The 21,725-nt window shown below is 45.1% G+C and overlaps 1 protein-coding gene across 3 annotated transcripts in view; it reads left to right on the top strand.

Annotated features, from left to right (window-relative positions):
- The window catches only part of tmprss3a (transmembrane serine protease 3a), an 86,502-nt gene that overhangs the window by 54,800 nt on the left and 9,977 nt on the right, over positions 1 to 21,725 (top strand). The gene's annotated exons all lie outside the window — the stretch shown is intronic.

The following is a 21,725-nucleotide window of genomic DNA, read 5'->3' as shown; positions in this document are numbered from 1 at the left end:
TATTGGGGGGCTTATCGGGGGCTTTCTACACACGCATCTACTGGGATGATGTCATCGACGCGCGCCGCTGATTCCCTGCTGGTTCTTTCTGTGTGGAGTCTGCATGTTCTCCCTGTGTATGTGTGGGTTCTCACCGGGTACTCCAGCTTCCTTCCACCATCCAAATGCATGCATGTTGGCATAATTAGTGTCTCTAACTTGTCCCTAGGAGTTTGTGTGGCCCTGTGATGGAAGCTGTACCCTGCCTCTTGCCCAATGACAGCTGGGACAAGTTGCTCTGAGATTCTTCATGTGGTGGCACCAATGAAATCTGCACTTGTCCCACATACAAAAGCTTGTTCATGGATAAACAAATCCATCAGAAATTCAAAAGAGACTGTCGAAAGGTTGAACGCCTGTGGGACGCAACTAAATTTGAGGTTCACAGGCTTCACTTAGGATCTGTGGGCCATCTCAAATTATTTAATGCGAACAGCCAGAAATGATTATTTTTCTCAACTTACATCAGTGCACATATCCTCTAAAGCTGACTGTAATGACTTAACTTCTGTGTAACTAAAGCCAATAATTCCAGAGCTAACATCTGTCCTTCATTGACATATACCTTTACTGGTGAGTCACCTTTTAAACCTGTGACACTACAGGACATCTCCACTGATGTACTCCCTACTGTGTTGTTTAAAAAGATGTTTGACTGTTTTGGCCCCTGGACTTTGGATATATGGAACGCTTCACTCCTATCAGGTGTGGTCCCCCGCTCACATAAACATGCTGTTGTTGAACCGTTATTGAAAAAGTGTCATTTGGACTCCTCCCAGCCCAAAAAGTACAGACCTGTTTCCAAACTCCCATTTTTGTGGAAAATTCTTGAAAAAGCTGTAGGGAAGCAACTCATCTCTTTTTTAGGTGTCGGTCCATAAACAACATTCCACAGAGAATCTCAAGCGACATTATGATGTTGGAGGATTTCACTGTTCTGGTTTTCTTAGACCTAACATCTGCCCTTGACACCGTTGATCATAATATTTTGATCAACAGCCTTGGTGATGTGGTCGGTATATCTGACCTGGCTTTAAGATGGTTCCATTCAGAACTTCCTGGGAGAAGCTTCAGTGTTTTTGCAATTCAGATCATGTCAGAACGGGGATTCAGTCCTAGGACCCATCCTGTTTCTTTTTACATTCTACCTGTAGGACTGATAATCCAGCAGCACCCTAATATTCCCTGTCATCTCTATGCTGATGATGTGCAGCTACTGTTCTTTTTTTTTTTTAATGACTACCACAAGTTGTCATCTCTGGTGAAATGCTTAGCAAACATCAAACAGTGGCTCTGTAACACCTGTTTACAGCTAAATGCAGAAATTAAATCCAGTCAAGCCCTGATCTCTTAGATATCCACACCCCTTCTCGCAGTCTGAGGTCAGCTGGTCAAAGACTGATGGTGGTTGCACTGACCCATTTTAAGTCTAGAGGGGACGGGGCTTTTAAAGAAGTGGCCCCCAGACTGTGGAACGCTTTGTCTTTACGCTGCCTTGATTCTGTGGAAACTTTTAAAAAGCAGCTAAAACCCTTCTACGCAGGCAGGCTATTAACTATACAAGGGCTTGGTTTTATGCTGTTTTATGTTTGCTCTTGTGTTTTTATATATGACTGCTTTTATTCTTTGCTTCATTTCAATTTTTTGACGATTGGAAAGCACTTTGTGGCTTTTAACCCATTTAGACCGGGAAAGCATTGCTGCATTTCTTCCTTTAAAGCCGGGGGCGCTGTTGCGTTATTCTACCTTTAAGGCCGGGAAAGCATACACGTCTTTTTTCATGTATAAGGGTTGTTTTGCACCAATTATTGACCTCTGCACCGATTAAATGCATTATAATAGACACGTGAGAGTGTCGTCATGTTCCTCGTGTCATTGTTTTGAAGTTAAGTTACATCAAACAAGCATGGAGGACTTTCAGTGGGAAGACATTTCAGACGGTAGCGATTGTGAGGAGTTTCTTGGCTTTGATGATGCTGATGAACGTGCTGACCCAATTGATGGAGATTCATGGCTAGCACATATGTTTGAAGATGACAATAACGACGAGGATGATTTTGAAGGGTTTGAATGTGAGTGGAAGACTGACAATTACCACCGTAATCGACGGAAAGATTTCAACCGCACACCAGGGGTGAAAGTCGATTTACCTGCAGATGCCACACCGTTGCAGGCATTTAATCATATTTTTACTGAGGAGCTTTGGGCGCATCTCGTTTCCGAGATGAATAGATACAGTGAGCAGGTACTTCAGACTCCAGCTCGAGCAAAGATGGCAAGGTGTCACACGTAACTGTGCCGGAGATGAAAACGTTTATTGGAATGTGTATGGGCTCCTTGTGCTGCCAGTACGAAGAGATTACTGGCGATAAAATAAATAGTGTAGCGGCCAAAGTAGACTTCATGTTTATATGAATAGGAATTAATGTTTAAAAAGATAGATAATATAATTTGGATTTATAATTTAATAGATGTGTTTATTTTATGATTAAAATGATGACTATTATATAGAAAGGTTAAAAGAATTATAATTTATGTGCATAGTATATTTGTTACATATAGTTTAACACATTGACTCCCAAGTAAAAACTACGTTTTTACTGCCCATGCGTTGGCTCCCACATGGTAAAAATACGTTTTTACGTTTTTTATGGATTCTGAATCTATACATTCTAATGCACATTCTGTGTGATTTTTGTAATTATGTGATGAACAGAACTGACATAGATGGCAGTCAAAAACTGGTGTCATCATCTGGACATTTTGATCATTACGCCAATGGCTTTGCGTCAACTCAAGAACAATTTTGATAACGCTGCATTGATTGTTGTGCATTTCCGCATTTTGTCCAATCGCACGTGTCGGTTTCCAGAGGGTGACGGTAAAGTAACATAAACAAACAACAAGAAGGAGAAGAAGACACGCGACAAGTCTAAGGAGGCGGTCTTATGAACAGGTTAGCTTTGCAACATGCGACACGACGCAAATCCTCTGACCCGGATATGTAAGTATCTAAAGTGCCACAGGCTGAAAGAGCGCACGTTTCACAAAAGCCCCGATATCTCAGTTTGTTATTGATTTTGGTGGATACCCGCCTTGGTTTAGCTAAGGATAGCTCGCTAATGGCGGCACCTAGAGACACGCAGTTTTGACCCACAAAGAGTTTAAAGTCTCAGCTTTCAAACGAGCCATAACATGTTTCAGTGGCCCTATCACATAATGTGCTGTGACTGTACAAAAAACGTCAAAATGGTTTAGAACGCTGGGATTCTACGACATAATTCCGTAAACACCGCCGGTATTCAATGTGTTAAAAAGGTGTACTGTCGCATTAAGAACTGACCGAGCCGGCTACCATAGGAAACGCTTTCACGCTTCTCCCTTCAGATCGCCAGGAACCATCGAAGCGAACAGCCTTCTTACCTGCAGCTCTGCGCCTCCTGCAGATATTAGAAGCTTTTCATTTCAGTAGTTTATATTTTAGTGAATTCATTTATGTTTTGTAAGTGTCAAAAAGAGAAGTAAACTTCAACTTTCATTTCAAAACGTTGTGGAGTGGATTTATTTCAAACTACATGGACATTGACAGTGGAAACAGCAACGTTGGGGTCGGAGAGTTTCAGTGTAAGAAATAGCACTTTCCTAGTGGTCTCACTAAGAACAAGCCTTTACATTAGTAAGAAGACTAGCTTGACATTGGATTACAATCGCTGGAGAGGTTTGCTGAAACTGGAAAGAAGATACTTGAGGGATTTACCGAGGAACTTCAGAACCAGCATTATCATGCGCTGCATTCGTGACTGGTGAGTGGACAAGTGGCTCGTGGCTGCTACGTGACTGTCGCAAGTGGAATCGGAAAAAAAACGGACTGACATTCAAAAAGCAATCATGACGGATGATGAAGGAAAGACAGTAAGCCCTCTGGGGGAAAAACGTTTGGTTAAACCAACACAAGTGTCATTGGAAAATAATCTGCAGACGAGAATCAGATCCAGAAGAGCAAAGCTAGGCAAATTGACTGAGAAAAGAAACGGATTGCTTGCTTTAATGGATGATGATGCAAACGTGGAAATTATAACACAGGAATTGCTAAACAAGTATGAAGAGCTCATTGGAGAATTCAGTAAGATAAATGCTGATGTTAAAGACCTGTACATTCAGCTTGGATGTGTAGAGAACATGAAGGCAGATCAAAGTGATTGGTTTCAGCCAAGATACGATGACCACGGTAAATTCATGCAAGAAATAAATTTGTGGATACAGGATGTAATGCTTCGCATTGAAGAGTCTAAAAAAGTGAACAGTGAGGTAAATCCTGAAGATAGCGCTTCAGCTACATCCAGACAGAGTAAAAAAGCTAAGTCTGTCTCATCTGCCTCCGTAGTGTCAGCAGCTCGCGCTGAACGCTTAAAAGTTGAATTGGAGCAAGCTACTTTGTTAAGCAAGACAGCTATATTGAAACAAAAAAGAGCTTTGGAGGAAAAAGAGCTACAGCTCAAAGCTGAAAAGGAACAATTGGAGTTACAAGCAGAGCTTGACGAATCAGATGCAAAGTTAGCCGTGTTAAGAAGATATGAAGAAGGCTCAATTGTGTCACGAGGCTCTAAAGACAGTAGAGTGGATTCACTGATGGCTACTCAGAGACAACATGTCAGCCACAATAGGAGCAGTGGGGCTAGTAATGTATCTCAGCACAGCCATAGTTTTCAGTGCAATCTGTTGGTTTCCTTAGCTAGGAAATTGTTTTTGAATTGGCTCTATATGAACGAATTGGATTATTTTATGAATTATGATTATTATTAATTAATTGAATTCCAATTGGCTTGAATTGGACTTACTATCTAAGTGCCTTGAGATGACATTTGTTGTATTTGGCGCTATATAAATAAAAATGAATTGAATTGAATTGAATAGTGGTGGAATAGCTGTCAATGCATCCAGCACTGCAGCGCCTGCTGCACGACCAGCGCCTGCTGCACGACCAGCGCCTGCTGGACGACCAGCGCCTGCTGCACGACCAGCGCCTGCTGCACGATCAGCGCCTGCTGGACGACCAGCGCCTGCTGCACGACCAGCGCCTGCTGGACGACCAGCGCCTGCTGCACGACCAGCGCCTGCTGCACGACCAGCGCCTGCTGCACGACCAGCGCCTGCTGCACGACCAGTGTCTGTTTCACGACAAGTGTATGTCACTCCAAAGGGCAATTCTGCAAACACAGATAACCTGGTTTCTGTTATGAAACGCCAAAACAAAATAACTGAGAGTTTAATAAAGCAACAAAGGTTATCCACATTGCCATCGCCAAACATTACAGTGTTTAAAGGAGATCCAATGGAATACCGTCTCTTCATGAGAGCTTTCGTGCATCGCATAGAGAGCAAGACTGAAAACAGCAAAGATCGGCTTTACTATTTGGAACAGCACACAAGTGGTCAGCCTAATGACTTAGTGCGCAGCTGTTTTCACATGGACGCAGAACAGGGCTACTCTGAAGCCAAGAAATTACTAAAGGAGCGCTTTGGTGACAAATATAAGATCTCGATGGCATACCTTGACAAGGCTCTAAATTGGCCTACTATCAAGTCAGAGGACGCTAAGGCACTTGAAGCATATGCTCTCTTTCTGACCAATTGTAACAACGCAATGTCGGACCGAGAGTACTTGGATGAGATGGAGAATGCCGCGAACATGCACACAGTCATCTCCAAGCTCCCATACAGGCTGAGGGAGAGATTCAGGAGCATCGCCATTGACATACAGAAGAAAGACCGGCGAACAAAGTTTGAAGACGTGGTGTCATTCGTTACCAAACAGGCTGAAATGGCAGCGCACCCTGTATTTGGTGAAATTTCAGGTCAAACCAAGCGCCAACCTGAAAAGTCAGCTGCCAAGAAAAACATCACAACGTTAGCCACTGAAGCTAAGGAGCAGAAAGTAGTGAAAGATGTTGCTGGTGCTGACAAGAAAGTTAAAGAGAAGAAGCCAAACATGAACATGGCTTTCGTGAAACCTTGTATCTTCTGTTAGGGAGATCATACAATGGAACCGTGCAAGAAACTTCAAAAAAAGTTGCACAAAGAAATATTGGTATTAAAAGCAAGGGACTCTGCTTCAGATGTCTTATAGGAGGACACATGAGCAGTACCTGTGAAGAAAAGAAGAGCTGTGTTCAGCTAAACACCCTACGCTGTTACACATAAAGCAGAAACCTAAAGACATACCAAAAGAAAATGCTTCACGGGAGGAACAAAAAGAGGAGTCTTCACAAGAAGAACAAACTGTGGTCAGTGGATTCTTGGATGCTGGGGAAACTTGCTCTCAGACTGGGGCCGGGGGTACAGGAACTGTCCTCGCCACCGTTCCAGTGAGAGTGAAGGCAAAGAAAGGTAACAAGGTGCTGACTTGCTATGCGTTCCTGGATCCAGGGAGCCACGCCTCCTTTTGCACTAACAAGCTAGCCAACAACCTTAACCTGCAAGGAACAAATGTTAACATCCTACTTACCACCATGGGAGACCAAAAAGCAGTCTCATGCAAAGTTCTGCCAGACCTTGAAGTCAACAGCCTGGAAAGTGATGACTTTGTCGAGCTCACTGGTGTGTTTACGCAAAAGGCCATACCTGCTAGTCAGGAGAATATTCCAACTCAAGAAGACGTGGATAGGTGGCCACACTTACGAGGCGTACGAATTCCATCGATCAAGGCGGATATCGATCTTCTGATTGGGACGGATGTCGCAAAGGCTTTGGAGCCGGAAGAGGTCATCCGCAGCGTGAAAGATGGGCCGTATGCAGTTTGTACAGTCTTGGGATGGACATTGAATGGACCGCTGCGTGGAAACATCAGAAGCTGGTCAAACCATGTGTTGTGTACTTGTTACACTAATAAATAAAACGGTGAGGCATATTTTCTGGTGAACATTTTGTATGTGCCATTTATTGCCGCACGCATCTCACACACAAAGAGCAGGCATGACTTATCAAACACTGAGTGATGCGTCCCTCTAGGGTTAACCAATCGATCCAGGTGATCCTAGATCATTCTAACAATATACTACATCCTCCCTTTTTAAGCATGAGAATCATATTTAACTTTACTGTGACTTTTTAAAACATTTTCTTTTTTCTCACATTGTCTTTTTTTTTTTTTTTTTACAAATTCAGACCTTGAGCTATCTGCAAGGTGGACTTAAGTGTTACTTCAACTCACAGTCCCCGAACCTTGTAGGCTTCTTCACGAGTCTCCCACTTCTGGTGCTGTAGGTGGGCGCAGCTGGAGTGGGACTGTTCGGTTCACAGGCTGGTGTGCTGTGATGGGCCTGTGATGCGATGTCCTCTCTCTGTGAAGCAGTGGGTTGCTCCAGCATTTCATCGTCGTCGTCTCTGTGTAGACTGGGGTGGGTTCTCCTCAGATGACGTCGGTTTCTCCGGAACGTGACACCACTGGGAGTCTGTACATTATATGCACGTGGTTCCTCTCTTTTGCTCAGGACAGTGGCTGGTTCCCAGCCATGACGTGTTGACATGTGCACTGTAGCACCAGGAGCAAACTCTGGCAGAGTCTTTGCTTTGTGGTTATAGTAGTACACTTGCCTGGCCTGTAGGTGTTTCAGCCTCGAGTGAAATCCTTGTGGAACAGCTGGTTGCCAGACAGCTGTGGAGCTTGGCAAGGTGCTTCGCAGTACTCTCCCCTTCAGGACTTGTGCTGGTGAAAAGTCTGTACCAGTCACTGGAGTGTTTCGTAGTGTCAGGAGAGCTAAGTGCGGGTCTGTGCCAGCCTGTGTTGCCTTTTTAAGTGTGTATTTTACAGTCTTTACCATTCTCTCTGCTAGGCCGTTTGATTGTGGATATCCAGGGCTGGAGTGGACAAGCTTTATGCCCCATGCCGATGCAAACTGTCGCATTTCAGAGCTGGCGAAAGGAACATGATCGCTTACCAGCTCCTTTGGGATTCCATGTCTGGCGAAGATGGTCTTCATTTTGCGTATGACTGTGTAGGCTGTTTTGTCAGGTAAGTTGAGCACCTCTGGGTATTTTGACATGTAATCCACCATCAGAAGGTATGACTGTCCGTGTAGCTCAAAGATGTCTGCACCAATCTTCAGCCATGGCAGCTCAGGTACCTCATGTGGAATCAGAGGTTCTTTGTGATTCTGTGGCTGGAGTTGTTGGCATGGACCACAGCTTTCCACCAGGTGTTCAATGTCGTGTGTCATACCTGGCCAGTACATCACTTTTCTCGCTTGTGCTTTCATCCGCTGTATCCCCTGGTGCGCGAGGTGCACTCTGTCAAGCATCAGCTGCTTCACACTCTGTGGGATCATGATCCTATCACCAGTCATCAGGATGCCATCCCTGACGCTGATGGTGTGTCGCATAGTCCAGTACTGGTGTAGATTGCTGGAAACACTGCTCCGTCGTCTCGGCCAGCCTTTGTTGAGTAGCTCCATCACCTGTTGCAGTCTGTTGTCTGTCGCCGTGGCAGCCTGGAGCTTTGAGAGTGTGTCTGCGTCGAGTGCGTCTGTGGCTTCCATTGCATGCACTACTCTCTTCTCAAACATATCCTCTTTATTGTCCTCTTTGCAATCAGTTACAACACCGCGGGACAGGGTATCAGCAACATGCATGTCCTTGCCTGGAGTGTAAATTATTCTCAGGTCATAGCGTTGGAGCTGCAATAGCATGCGCTGAAGTCGTGCTGGTGCCTTGTTCAGATGTTTTTTAAAAATGACTTCTAGTGGCTTATGATCTGATTGCACAGTCACTTTGTTGCCATAGACATACTGGTGAAAGCGTTTGGTTGCGAAAGCTATTGCCAGCAGCTCTTTCTCTATCTGAGCATAATTCTTCTCAGAGTCTGTGAGTGCTCGTGATGCATAAGACAGTGGCCTACCTTCCTGCAGCAGACAGGCGCCGAGTCCGTCTTTTGATGCGTCGCACTGTATGGTGAGTGGCTTGCTCTGGTCGTAGAACTGGAGTACTGGGGCCTGCATGAGGGCGGTCTTGAGCTTGTCCAGTGCTGCAGTGTGTTGATGGCTCCAGTGCCAGGCAGCATCTTTTCGTAGCAGCTCTCTGAGTGGGCTTGTGATCATGGCTTCATTTGGGATGTATTGGCAGAGATACCTTGTCATTCCCAGTAGCCTCTGTAGTGCTTTCTTGTCCTCAGGCTGCGGCATGTTTCTGATGGCTAACACCTTGGACTCGTCCGGCTTCACTCCCTTTGTGGTGACAACATGTCCCATGTATTTGACTGAGTCCACTTTGTATTGAATTTTGTCCTTGTTGAATTTGACATTGTTTTTCTGTGCAGTGTCCATGACTTTTTCCAGAATGGCATCATGCTCTTCATCAGACGCAGCAGCGATTATCATGTCGTCTGCAATGATGTGCACTCCTTCAATGTTGCCGAATATCTCCCAATTTTTCTGCTGGAAAACCTCACTGGCGGAATTAATTCCAAAAGGAAGTCTTTTAAAACAAAATCTGCCCCACGGCGTGCTGAATGTGCAGAGCATCGAGGAGGGCTGGTCCAGACTCACTTGCCAGTATCCGTCCTTTTCATCTAGGATGGAGAAGATGATTTTCCCTGACAGCCGGTGGAGTATTTCTTCTGGGGTTGGTATTGAGAAGTGCTGTCTCTTAATTGCCACATTCAGGTCTTGAGGGTCCAAGCACACCCTGAGCGACCCGTTTTTCTTCTCTGTGATGACAAGGCTATTTACCCATTCTGTGGGCTCCGTCACAGGTGCAATGACATCTCTTTCGACAAGCTCTTCCAGCGTGGTTTTCAGCCTGCCCATGACAGCGATGGGAATTTTCCTGCAGCCGTGCACAACTGGGGTCACATGTGGGTCTGTGTGGATGTGATGCACCCCAGGAAACTGTTCCAGACCACTGAAGACGGATGGGTACGCGTCCACTAACTCCTCTTTTGTGGCTGGTGCTTTGACTGCGATGGTCTCCAGTCTTTTTACCAGCTCCAGCTGTTCACATGCGTTTCTGCCCAAGATTGGAGTGGAGGAGTGCTTGATGATGAAGAACTGAAGATCTGTCTTCGTCCTGGCCACATCACAGATAAGTCTCACGGTGCCCTCTGGCATCAGACGTGTTCCTCCATAAGCGACGAGAGCTATGCGGGTGGGTCGCAGCTGATGAGGACCCGGAATCTTCTGCAAAATGCTCAGAGGGAGCACATTTGCGTCTGCCCCAGTGTCCAATTTAAAACTGACCTCTGTGTTCTGTATCTTGGCTGTTGTGTACCACGCGTTATCCTGCTGACTGTATTTGGGTCCAGCACAGGACATAGTCCCTATGAACAGTGATTCTACTTCCAGATCGTGCACGCCCCGGGCAGTGGCTCTATCTTGTGTTGAGACGCACATCTTCGCATAGTGATTTTTCTTGTTGCAGTTGTAGCATGTGACGCCAAATGCTGGACATTGACGAGGTTTGTGCGCCCCGCCGCACTTTCTGCATGTGTTTTTATTTGCTGCCTGTGCCTTTCTCTCTGGTGGCCTTGACATTCTTTTCATGGCCGCTCTCCCCTTCTCTGAGCTCGCTGACACCTTGTAAAGAGCCTCCACAGACGCCTCTGGCTGAGCTGATCGCATAGCTCGCATCTGTGATTTAGCGACTTCAGCTGCTCTGCAGATATCAACTGCTTTATCTAAATTCAAGTCCGTTTCTCTCAATAATCGCTCTTTTACATGAACATCAGGCACAGAAAACACAAGCTTATCTCGAATCATGTCATTCTCGGTTATTCCAAACTCACAGTTTTTACATCTCTGGCGAAGTTCAGTCACGAACTGGTCGGCGTTGACTCCTTCTGACATGGGTAGTGACCAAAACTGATGACGCTCAAACACGATGTTTTTCTTTGGTATGCAGTACCTTCTGAAAGCATCCAGGATATTTTGTAGTGTTGGCTCACCGGGTTGACCGTCCACTAGCTCCGTTTCAACATCCAGGGTGTTGTAAATCTCTAGGGCATCCTCACCGACCGTGTGTAGCATTATGGCTGTCTTCACCGGTTCATCCTTTTCGTCCGCACTCGTAGCCGTCACCTACAGCTTAAACCGTTGCTTCCATCGGCGCCAATTCTCGCTGATGTTGCCGGTTAGCACTAGCGGTGCGGGTGGCTTGAACTGATCCATGCTAACGTTAACGTCCGGTCACTCGTAGTCGTTAAAACTTTTCTTACCACAGCTGAGTATCAAACGAAAACTAATGGTGTCTTGTGTCTCATGTGTAAGAAAAAGTAAGAGTAAGAAAAAATCCTCTTCTGACACCATGTTGTGTACTTGTTACACTAATAAATAAAACGGTGAGGCATATTTTCTGGTGAACACCTTGTATGTGACATTTATTGCCGCACGCATCTCACACACAAAGAGCAGGCATGACTTATCAAACACTGAGTGATGCGTCCCTCTAGGGTTAACCAATTGATCCAGGTGATCCTAGATCATTCTAACAATATACTACACCATGGATACCCACAGATCCAAATGAATCGGATATCGGTGGCTCGACTTGAAGAATTGTGGACGCAACAATTCAAGTATGATTTTTCCCGAGAATGCTCTGGGAGAGCAGCTTGAGATGTCGAAGGAAGATCAACTGTTTATGGACAGAGTTACCACATCCACTAAGCTGGTCAACGGTCACTACTCAATTGGTTTGCCGTTGAAGAACAAAGATGTGAAAATGCCTAACAACAGAGCAATGACAGAGCAACGAGCGATCAACATGAGAAAGAAGCTTCAGAAAAACCAGACATTCCGAGACGAATATGTCAGCTTCATGAACCAGGTGATCAGCAAGGGATACGCTGTTAAAGTCCCAGACGAAGAACTAAACAGGAGTGATGGAAAGGTGTGGTTTATTCCGCATCACGCCGTCTACCACCCCAAGAAGCACAAACTTCGAGTGGTATTCGACTGCAGCGCTTCGTATCAGAGAACGACACTCAATGAACAACTACTGCAAGGCCCTGACATGACCAGCAGTCTTGTTGGTGTCTTAACTCGATTTCGTCAGGAGCCAATCGCAGTCATGGCAGATGTGGAGTCCATGTTCCACCAGGTCAAGGTCCCACCTGAAGACGTAGACCTTCTCAGGTTTTTATGGTGGCCTGACGGGGACATTTCAAAGGAGCTGCAGGAGTACAGAATGGAGGTACACTTGTTCGGAGCCACCTCCTCACCCAGCTGCGCAAGCTATGCGCTGAGAAGGTGTGCCGAGGACAACAGGAGTACTTTCGATGCAGCAGCTGTGGAGACAGTGTTGAACAATTTTTACGTCGACGATTGTCTAAAATCGGTCAACACAGAAAAGGAAGCGATCAAGCTACTCCATGACTTGACGGCCATCTGTCAAACAGGAGGCTTTAGACTCACAAAGTGGACGACCAACAGTCGTAACGTGCTGTTAACCATTCCGCTTGAAGACCGAGCGACCAGGACACACTCGCCATCAAGAGAGCTTTGGGAGTACAGTGGTGCATCCGGTCAGATCAATTCAAGTTTCAAGTGAACATTGAGCAGAAGCCTCTCACCAGGAGAGGTATCCTGTCAACAATGAGCTCAGTCTATGATCCACTCGGAATGTTGTCACCAGTCATACTACCTGCAAGAAACATCCTGCAAGAATTGTGTAGACTAAGAACAGGCTGGGATGACACTGTGCCAGAACACCTCGCACAACAATGGAGCAAGTGGACTGAAGAAATCCAACAGCTCACTGACTCTGGAGTAACTCGATGCTTCAAGCCACCTGAATTTGGCAAAGCTGTGCAAGCTCAATTGCATCACTTTTGTGATGCATCTGAAACAGGCTATGGTACTGTCACGTACTTAGTTCAGAAGAATAGCAGTAACCAAGTACACTGTTCATTCGTCTTAGGGAAGGTGAGGGTCGCCCCTCTGAAACCAACTACCATCCCGCGGTTGGAGCTGACGCCGGCTGCCTTGGCTGTGAAGGTGGATGTCATGCTGAAAAAGGAGCTTCAGTTGCCATTGGCAGACTCCAAGTTTTGGACGGACAGTACTGCCGTCCTCAAGTACATAGCCAACGAGAACATCAGGTTTAAGACATTTGTGGCAAACAGGATTGCCATAATCCTGCAAGCATCAAACGTGCATCAATGGAGCTACGTCAACACTCAGTTGAATCCTGCCGATTGCGCCTCAAGGGGTCAAAGGGTGAGCGCCTTCATGAAGAACGAGGTCTGGATTGCTGGTCCCAGCTTCCTTTGTCAACCAGAAAGGGAGTGGCCAGTCAAACCCGATCACCAAGAAGAGCTCACGGCTGAGGATCCTGAGGTGAAGAAAGGCATACTGGTTAATGCTACCACAGTAGAAAGCACTGATGCAATGCAGCAACTAATTCAATACTTCTCTTCATGGATACGGCTCAAGAAGGCTGTGGCACGGTTCACGCGACTCAAGGAAATCCTGATGAACCTGTCTAGGAAGAGAAAAGAGTTGAAAAGATTGTGCAGTGATGAACAACAGTTGAACAAGGAAATGTTGGAGCTACAAAAAGAGTCTCAAACACACTTACCTGACTGTGGAGGACCTGCAAAAAGCGGAGATCGCAATCACTGGTCATTGCCAAAACAACAGCTTCCAAGAGGAGATATCTGCTCTTCGGAGAAAGGACTCCGTCAAGAAGAGTAGCCGAATCTTCAGACTCAATCCACGACTTGAAGAGGGAATCCTTCGCGTTGGAGGGAGGCTCAGCCGAGCATCCATGCCAGCCGAAGCCAAGCATCCAATTGTGGCAGCCGAGCAGACTAGGTTAAGCTCAAATGGTTTTCGGTGTGATCCAACAACGCCACTCCAGGAATTTCACCCAGAGAATTTATTAAGTTTAGGTTCAAGGACACGCAGGTTTAAGATACAATGAATGTGGAGACGTAGTTCGATGTTTATACAAAAAGATACAGCTTTTATTACAATAGTTGCCTTTTTATAACATGATTTAAAACATTCATACGGGAAAAGAAAAGAAAACCTTAACAGTGCTGAGCGTGACTGGGGAAACAGGGGCTAGTGAGAAGGGGGGCAGAATCCTAACCAAAATATATAAAGAAACAACAAACCCTCTAGAGGCACCCAAATGTGAGAACTCAAATCCCAATGAAACACAGCAGAAAAGGGGGAAGACCACCACCCGGACCACCAGCACCCAGACACCAGACTTCAGCACTGAGAAGGAGATAAAAAAAATATTAGTAAAGGTCACATTCAAACAAAAAATACACAAATTAACATAACTCAACAAAATTAATGAAGTCAAATTAGCAACTGAGAAAGAAATAAACAAACGGAAACTAACAAAGAAAACAAAACAGAAACTATGGGAGTGTAACCTCGAAATCAATTAAAACTACCAGAGACCCTCCATGCGTCAGGCACAGCGCACAGACCGCCGTCCGTCGGTGCCGGGCGCAGCCGTTAAGGCTGAAGCACTAGACGATAACAACAATAAAACAGGGAATCACAAGCAAGGCCTTTTTCAGGCAATACGTCTCGGCGATGGATAAAAACTCCGAGCAGGTTGGACGAACTGTCAGTCAGTAAAGCAGGATAAGAAGCTCTGTGCAGAGCAGCAAGATAAGAAGCTCTGTGCAGAGCAGCAGTGTCTCCAGCCTACCGGTCAGTGCGAGCATAATTACAACGGCACCTTATGATGACACGCACAGACACACGCTCCGGAGGAGGAGAGGAGAGCGACCCAGGCGGCAGTCCACCTGTTAACACCGCGAGGGGAGACAGCACCCCGAGAGCCACTGGAGCCAGGGATGCATAACGGCCACCACTTGTCGGGAAAATGACCCCTAACCCGGAAGCAGACAATTCGATGGAGGCAGACAGGGAAAGCAGGAGGGAGGGCTCCTTTTATACTGCCACTCCTCTGATAGAATAATTGACAGCATGCCCTACAGGCAGGTGAGGGAACTGTTCATGCATCTATGCTGCTACACAATGATCATCCCTAAGTGTTAGGTCCAATTTTTTCCAAAGTTCCAAGGAATGGAGAAACACTGGGACTCGGCTGGGATCAAACACGCACTCCTTTTGTTGTAGAAAATAATTTATTGCGTCCAGGATGATAACAAGTGATGAATGAAAGTGCAGTCAAAATAAGCTAACAGTCCAAACTAAACGAAAAGATGATGAAAATGTAACAACATTAAGTAAGTACGGTCGAAAATAGTATGACAGCCCGGTCTGCATTTCCCATCCACCAAACCAACTCAAAAAAACCCTGATATAATGACTTTTGACCCAATGACGTCACCCAATGGTGATCGTCATACTTAAAGCAATTAACCTAATAACAAAACTAAATCATAATCCAGGCATAAGCATTCCACATTTTCCATAACAACTAAATATTTCATACCACATATGTCATACATAACCCAAATGTTACCTTAGTAGGCCAAAACATAAAAACCATCCAAATGGCTGTAACATACCGGCCCCTAATTTTGAACAAACAAAATTACCAACTCATTCACGGAGCAGCCATCTACAAAAAGTCAAAGCACATTAACCACACATTGTTCAGAATTCACATAGCATCAGCAATAGCATCACATACCCATCAGCCCATTCCCAAAGTCCACTTCAATAGTGTATATCAATGTCCATTTCTTTTCTTTTCTTTTTTTTTTCTGCGTGCGTGTGTGTGTTTTCAAAGTCCATGAGAAAAAAAAGGTCTTCAGACAAAAGAGGTCCAAAAAATGCAAAAAGCAAAAGTTTCTCAACACAGAATGTCCATCAATTGTCCATCATAAATCATGTTCATTACCTAGGAATTCACATATGTTATTTTTTATGCACCAATGCTTTCAGCAAACCTTATACTTCAATAACATGTAATAACACTGTAGCAAACCAGTCATAAGACCTTTAAGTATACTCAGAAAAGGTAAATTCATTCCATTTCAATATTACATACTTTTCATTAAGTAAATAACCCATTTCCAGGAAAACAAAGAAACGAAAAAAGAGAGAGAGAGAGAAGCTTCTTGGTTCAGTCAGATTCCAGTAAAAGGCACAACTTAGTTATGGGCCTTTCCAATTCATTGCTTTGGGTTCTAACCCGTACTTTGCGCACAAAGCCTTTGGCATCCTTTATTGTTTCAGTGATGCGCCCTAGGGGCCATGTATTTCTTGGGGCACACTCTTCTACCAAGAGAACTAAATCTCCCACAGAGAAGTTTCTACGGGGCCTGTTCCATTTCTGGCGCTTTTGCAAGTGGGGGAGATATTCTTTTATCCATCTCTTCCAAAAGAGGTCACTGAGATACTGAACTTGTTTCCAGCGTCTTTTTCCATAGGAGTCATGTTTGCTAAACAAACCAGGAGGGATGATGGGTTTTCCTTTTAAAAGTAAGAGGTGATTGGGTGTGAGTGCTTCAAGATCATTTGCATCATCGCTAGAGGGTGTAATTGGCCTGTCATTTAGCATTGCTTCAACCTCACAGAATACTGTTTGGAGGGTTTCATCATCAATCATTTGCTGCTTGGTGATGGAACAAAGGATCCTTTTAGCTTGCTGCACCAAACGCTCCCATACTCCGCCATGGTGTGCTCCATGAGGCGGGTTAAAGCTCCACTGTATTCCTTCGTGTGCGAGTGTGGTATGGATTTTATCTTGATTCAAGTTTTTTATTGCTTGTCTCAATTCACGCTGCGCACTTATGAAGTTAGTTCCATTGTCAGATCTAATGGCTTTGACTTGCCCCCTCCTACAAATGAGCCTTCTTATGGCATTAATGCAGGAATCAGTATCAAGTGTGTGGGCCACTTCAAGATGAACAGCACGGGATGTTAAACATGTGAAGATCGCTCCATATCTTTTTACAGTGCTCCTTCCTCTTTTGACCTCAATAGGTCCGAAGTAATCCATGCCTACATGAGTGAATGGAGGGAGGTCCATGACTAGGCGATCGGGTGGTAGGTCGGCCATTTTTTGTTGCCCGGGACTTTGGCGTGAGCGGCGGCATGTCACACATTCTCCAATGATCTTCCTTGCCAATGCATTGGCGTGAGGGATCCAAAACTGCCTGCGCAGAGTGGAGAGCATATGGTTCTTCCCACTGTGCCCCACCCTCTCATGAATGCAGCGAAGAATGAGCTTAGAGATGTAACTGTTCTTAGGCAAGATGGCAGGATGTTTTGCCTCTTCAGGTAGCGCAGACTTGCTCAGTCTACCACCAACTCTAAGGATGCCGTCCTCCATCACAGGATCCAGTTTGTACAAAGTGCTTGCCTTTTTGATAGCTTTTCCATCGCTCAAGAGTGACATCTCCTCAGAGAAGTGTTGCCTTTGTACATAACTGACTATGGCTTGCTCAGCCTTTTCAAAGTCATCCACTGTTAGCAGGTAAGTTGTTTTTTCCATTTTCCTTTTGTGACCAGCTGGTTTGTTTTCATTGGCCTTTTTCTTTTCATCACACCTTTGCTTAAGTGTGTCTTTAATCTTCAAAATCCATGCAACTGCACGTTTTAGGTCAGACCACCTCGAGAAATACGAAAGCAGTTTAGTAGTTGGGCATGATTCCATGGATGAGACTGCTGTGGCGTAAACAGAAGCTTCCTCCTTTACTTCAGGATCGTTCTCTGAGATGGTATGTATGTTTCCAATCATTTCAAGCCATTGTGTGGGGGTTCGAAGAAAGCGTGGTCCAGTCAACCACATTTGGCACTGGAGAAAGGCTTTGGCTGACAAGCCACGTGAAGCTACATCAGCCGGATTCTCCTTTGAAGAGATGTGCCTCCATTGTTCCACTTTTGTCAGAGAGTGAATTTGAGATACGCGATTTGCCACGTATGTCTTGAACTGTTTTGTACTATTGGCAATGTACTGCAAAACAGTCATACTGTCTGTCCAAAGGACTGAATCTGATAGTGACAAGTGCAGCTCAGTTCTCAGCATACGGTCCAGACGTGCAGCCAGGACTGCTGCCGCCAGCTCCATTCTGGGGATAGTTGTGGGCTTCATAGGTGCCACTCTAGCTTTCCCGAAGGCAAAGGACACATGGACGTTACCAGCATCATTTGTGACCTTAAGGTAGGATACGGCGCCATATCCCACCTCACTAGCATCACAAAAGTGGTGTAGCTGTGCTGATGTAATTTTGCCAAAGCCTAAAGGAATAAAGCTTCTGCCAACACCCAGATTGCCTAAAAGGTGAAGTGCACTATGCCAACTTTCCCATTCAAGTGCAGTTTCTTTTGGGATTCTCTCATCCCAGCTCAGCTTCAGTTTGGATAAGCTTTGAAGGATCTGCTTTGCCACGAGTGTAACGGGAGCTAGGAAGCCGAGGGGGTCATAGATGGAGCAGACAACAGAAAGAAGTCCCCTTCTGGTCAGCTGATGCGATTTGATGGCTATGCTAAATGTAAATTGATCGCTTTCCACGTTCCATTGGGTTCCGAGTGCTCTTTCCATTGGGAGTTGTTCCTTGCTGCTCAGATCCAATGTCTGCACTTCTTTTGCTCGGTCCCTTTCAGGGATTGCAGCCAGAACTTTTCGGTCATTACTAACCCACTTGTTGAGGTAGAAGCCTCCTTTTGCGCATAATTCACGCAGCTGGTGCAGGAGAGACAGTGCTTGCTCTGTGCTGATGACTGCTTTGAGGCAGTCGTCCACATAAAAGTTGTGCATTACTGTGCCTGTGACTTCCTCTGCATATTCAAGCTGGTGGTCATTAGCAGTTTTCTGCAGGGCGTATGTTGCACAGCTAGGTGATGACACAGCACCAAAAATATGCACCAACATCCTATGCTCCACAAGATCTTTGGATAAGTCTCCATCAGGCCACCAGAGGAAACGTAGGAAGTTGACATGCTCCTTTGCTACACGCACCTGGTGGAACATTCCCTCAATGTCCGTCATGAAGGCTACAGGGCCTAGGCGAAAGCGGAGCAACGCACCTAGGAGGGTGTTGGTCAGATCGGGGCCTTGTAGGAGCTCCTTATTCAAAGAGGTTCCACTATAGGATGCTGCACAGTCAAAAACTACACGCAGTTTGTGTTTGCGTGGGTGATATACGCCATGGTGTGGCAGGTACCACACCTTGCCAGTTGCAGTCTGCAGCTCACTTGCAGGGACAATTTCACCCTGTCCTTTTGCTAGCACCTCACTCATAAAGGCCTTATACTCGTTAAAGAATTCGGCATTCTTTTCAAATTTTTTTGCCAAATACTGAGCCCTTTGATGTGCTATCTGCCTGTTGTTGGGCATGTTCACACTTGTGTTGCGAAATGGCAGCTTGAGATGGTAGTGACCACTTTTGAGTTCAGCAGACTCATTAGCAATTTCCAAAAACTGCTTATCCTCTCTTGACAGCTCATTCTTTTCATATTGATGTTCTATGAAATCTTCGTTGTAATGCTTCATCAAAAGATTTTCCAGGCCTTCCACAGATATCCTATTGGTTGTGTAGGAACTGTTTGGGCTACCATCAGAACCGAGTGGGCCATTCATAACCCAGCCTAGTTGTGTTCTTACAGCGTAGGGGCCACTGCCAACGCTGTTGATAATTTTCCATGGTTCTAATGCTTTTGGAGCATTGACACCTATGAGCAGCCCAATGCTGGCGTCAATAGACTTGATGTCAACCTCCTCCAGATACGACCATTTCCTTATGTCGTTTTGTTTTGGAATATCATCATGTGTTACAGGGATTTGATTTTGTGTAAAAACATCAGAGAGTCTCAGGTAAGTGTTGCTGTCCAGTGCTGCTACTTCCATGCCAGTGATTTTGAATGTAGACAATGTTTTTTCTTGGCCCATTGTTCTTAAAATAATTTCTGTTCTTTTCCCAGGGGCAGCAAGTTGTTTGGCAAGGTCCTCTGTGCAAAAGGTTGCAGAGCTCCCTGGATCCAAAAAAGCATATGTCTCCACACACTTTGTTCCATGTTCCATCTTAACTTTAACAGGCACAATTGCAAGAGCACACTTTCCGGCCCCAGTATTGCTCCCTGTTGCCATTGACAAGACATTTTCTTCATTTTGAGGTTCACTTTGATTTCCTTTGATTGGTATGTGCAAGATGGTTGGGTGCATTCGGTTACAAGTTTCACATTGCAGGCGATGCTGACAATCCTTACTTAGATGTCCCTTTTGCGCACATCCAAAGCATAATCCATTATCTTTCATGAACTGTACTTTTTCGTTATTTGGTTTTGTTTTGAAACTTTCGCACATAGTCATGAGGTGGGCTTTGTTACAGAACAGACATGGTTTTGTGAGTGCATTTGGGTTTTTTTGTTTACTTGGTGGATGCCCTCTTGTTTGTCCAGGTGTTGGTGTAGCAGCTGTAGCAAAACTGCTTGTTTTGTTTGTTTTTGCGGGCACTTTCCTTTGTTTTGAGTCAGGTGTGGTTTGTAGCTCTCCGAAAACTGGATCCAGCATAATGCGTGCCTGTTTGTCAATATATGCCAGTAAATCTTTGAAGGATACTCTTTGTTTATGTCTGTCGTAAATACTGCTGACAACAGTGCGCCATCTCTCTCTGAGCTTGAATGGTAGCTTGGAGACAATAATTTTTAAATTGGATGGTGTTTCCAGGTCCATGGTGAAATTCATTTCTTGCATGGTATTGTGGCACGTTTTGAGGAAGATTGCATATGACTTCAGAGCTGATGCATCCTCTGCCTTGATGTTAGGCCAGGCCAATGCCTTATCCAGGAAAGCAGATGAAATTTTTATTTCATTTCCGAAATGCCATTGCAGTTGTTCTTTGGCCTCCTGATAGCCTTGGTCCGGTGGTAAGTGGTAGCAGCTCCTTACCAGGTTCCTTGCCTCTCCAGATGTGTACTGTTCCAAGTAGTAAAGCCTTTGTTGCATATTGTCAGTTTTGGTTTCAATGGTTTGCTCAAATGATCTTATAAATGTTTTGTACTGAAGTGGGTCGCCACGGAAGACAGGAATTTCTTGTTGTGGTAACTGTGCTAACATGTTTTGTTTTGCAAGCATTTCTGTTATTTCATTTTGTTTTTCCATCACCTCGAGAAAGTTGGTGTCCCTTGGTGATTTATTTTGCGCCTTTTGGGCAGGCATTTGTTTTGTGGCATTTAACGATGTTGAGCTTTGTCCTGCTTTACCTGTTGGACTGAAACTGAGTTTGACTTTGCTTGTGGTGCCGTGAAAGGGAAATTGTTGTGCTTTAACTTTTCCTTTGATTGTGGGAATTATGTATTCGGATGAGGTACCAGACGGAGTTATGAAATGAGCAGCGGGCATTTCATATTCCTGAAGGACTTGTATTTTTGCGTCGGCCTGTGCCATTTTAGTTTCTAGCTGGTGCTTCTTTTTTGCAGATTTTATTTTTAGTTCTTGCATTTCCAGCTCAAGCTCTTTGTCAAGTGCATCAGTCTGAGCCCTTAATTGAGCGCGTTCTACGCGAGTGTCAGAGAGCGCTTTGGAGACGTTACTGCCCCGACTAGAGGCTACGCTTGGCGACTTTTTTATTGCCACTTGAGAGACGCTGTCATGTGGGGAGACCGAGGTGTCGTGTTCATGAGCTACGCCAGATTGCTGTTCTGATTCACCAACATTCATTTTTTCCCCCACATCATCAGTTTCTTTCACTTCGTCGTTGTTCAACCACATTTCCACTCCTTTAACAAAATCTGAGAAGCTCGCCACTTTGGGTT

The sequence above is a fragment of the Odontesthes bonariensis genome, chromosome 12 (genome assembly GCF_027942865.1).
Source record: "Odontesthes bonariensis isolate fOdoBon6 chromosome 12, fOdoBon6.hap1, whole genome shotgun sequence".
Classification (NCBI taxonomy): Eukaryota; Metazoa; Chordata; class Actinopteri; order Atheriniformes; family Atherinopsidae; genus Odontesthes; species Odontesthes bonariensis.
The sequence above is the reverse complement of the archived record's forward strand: the minus strand, read 5'-3'. Positions and strand labels throughout refer to the sequence as shown.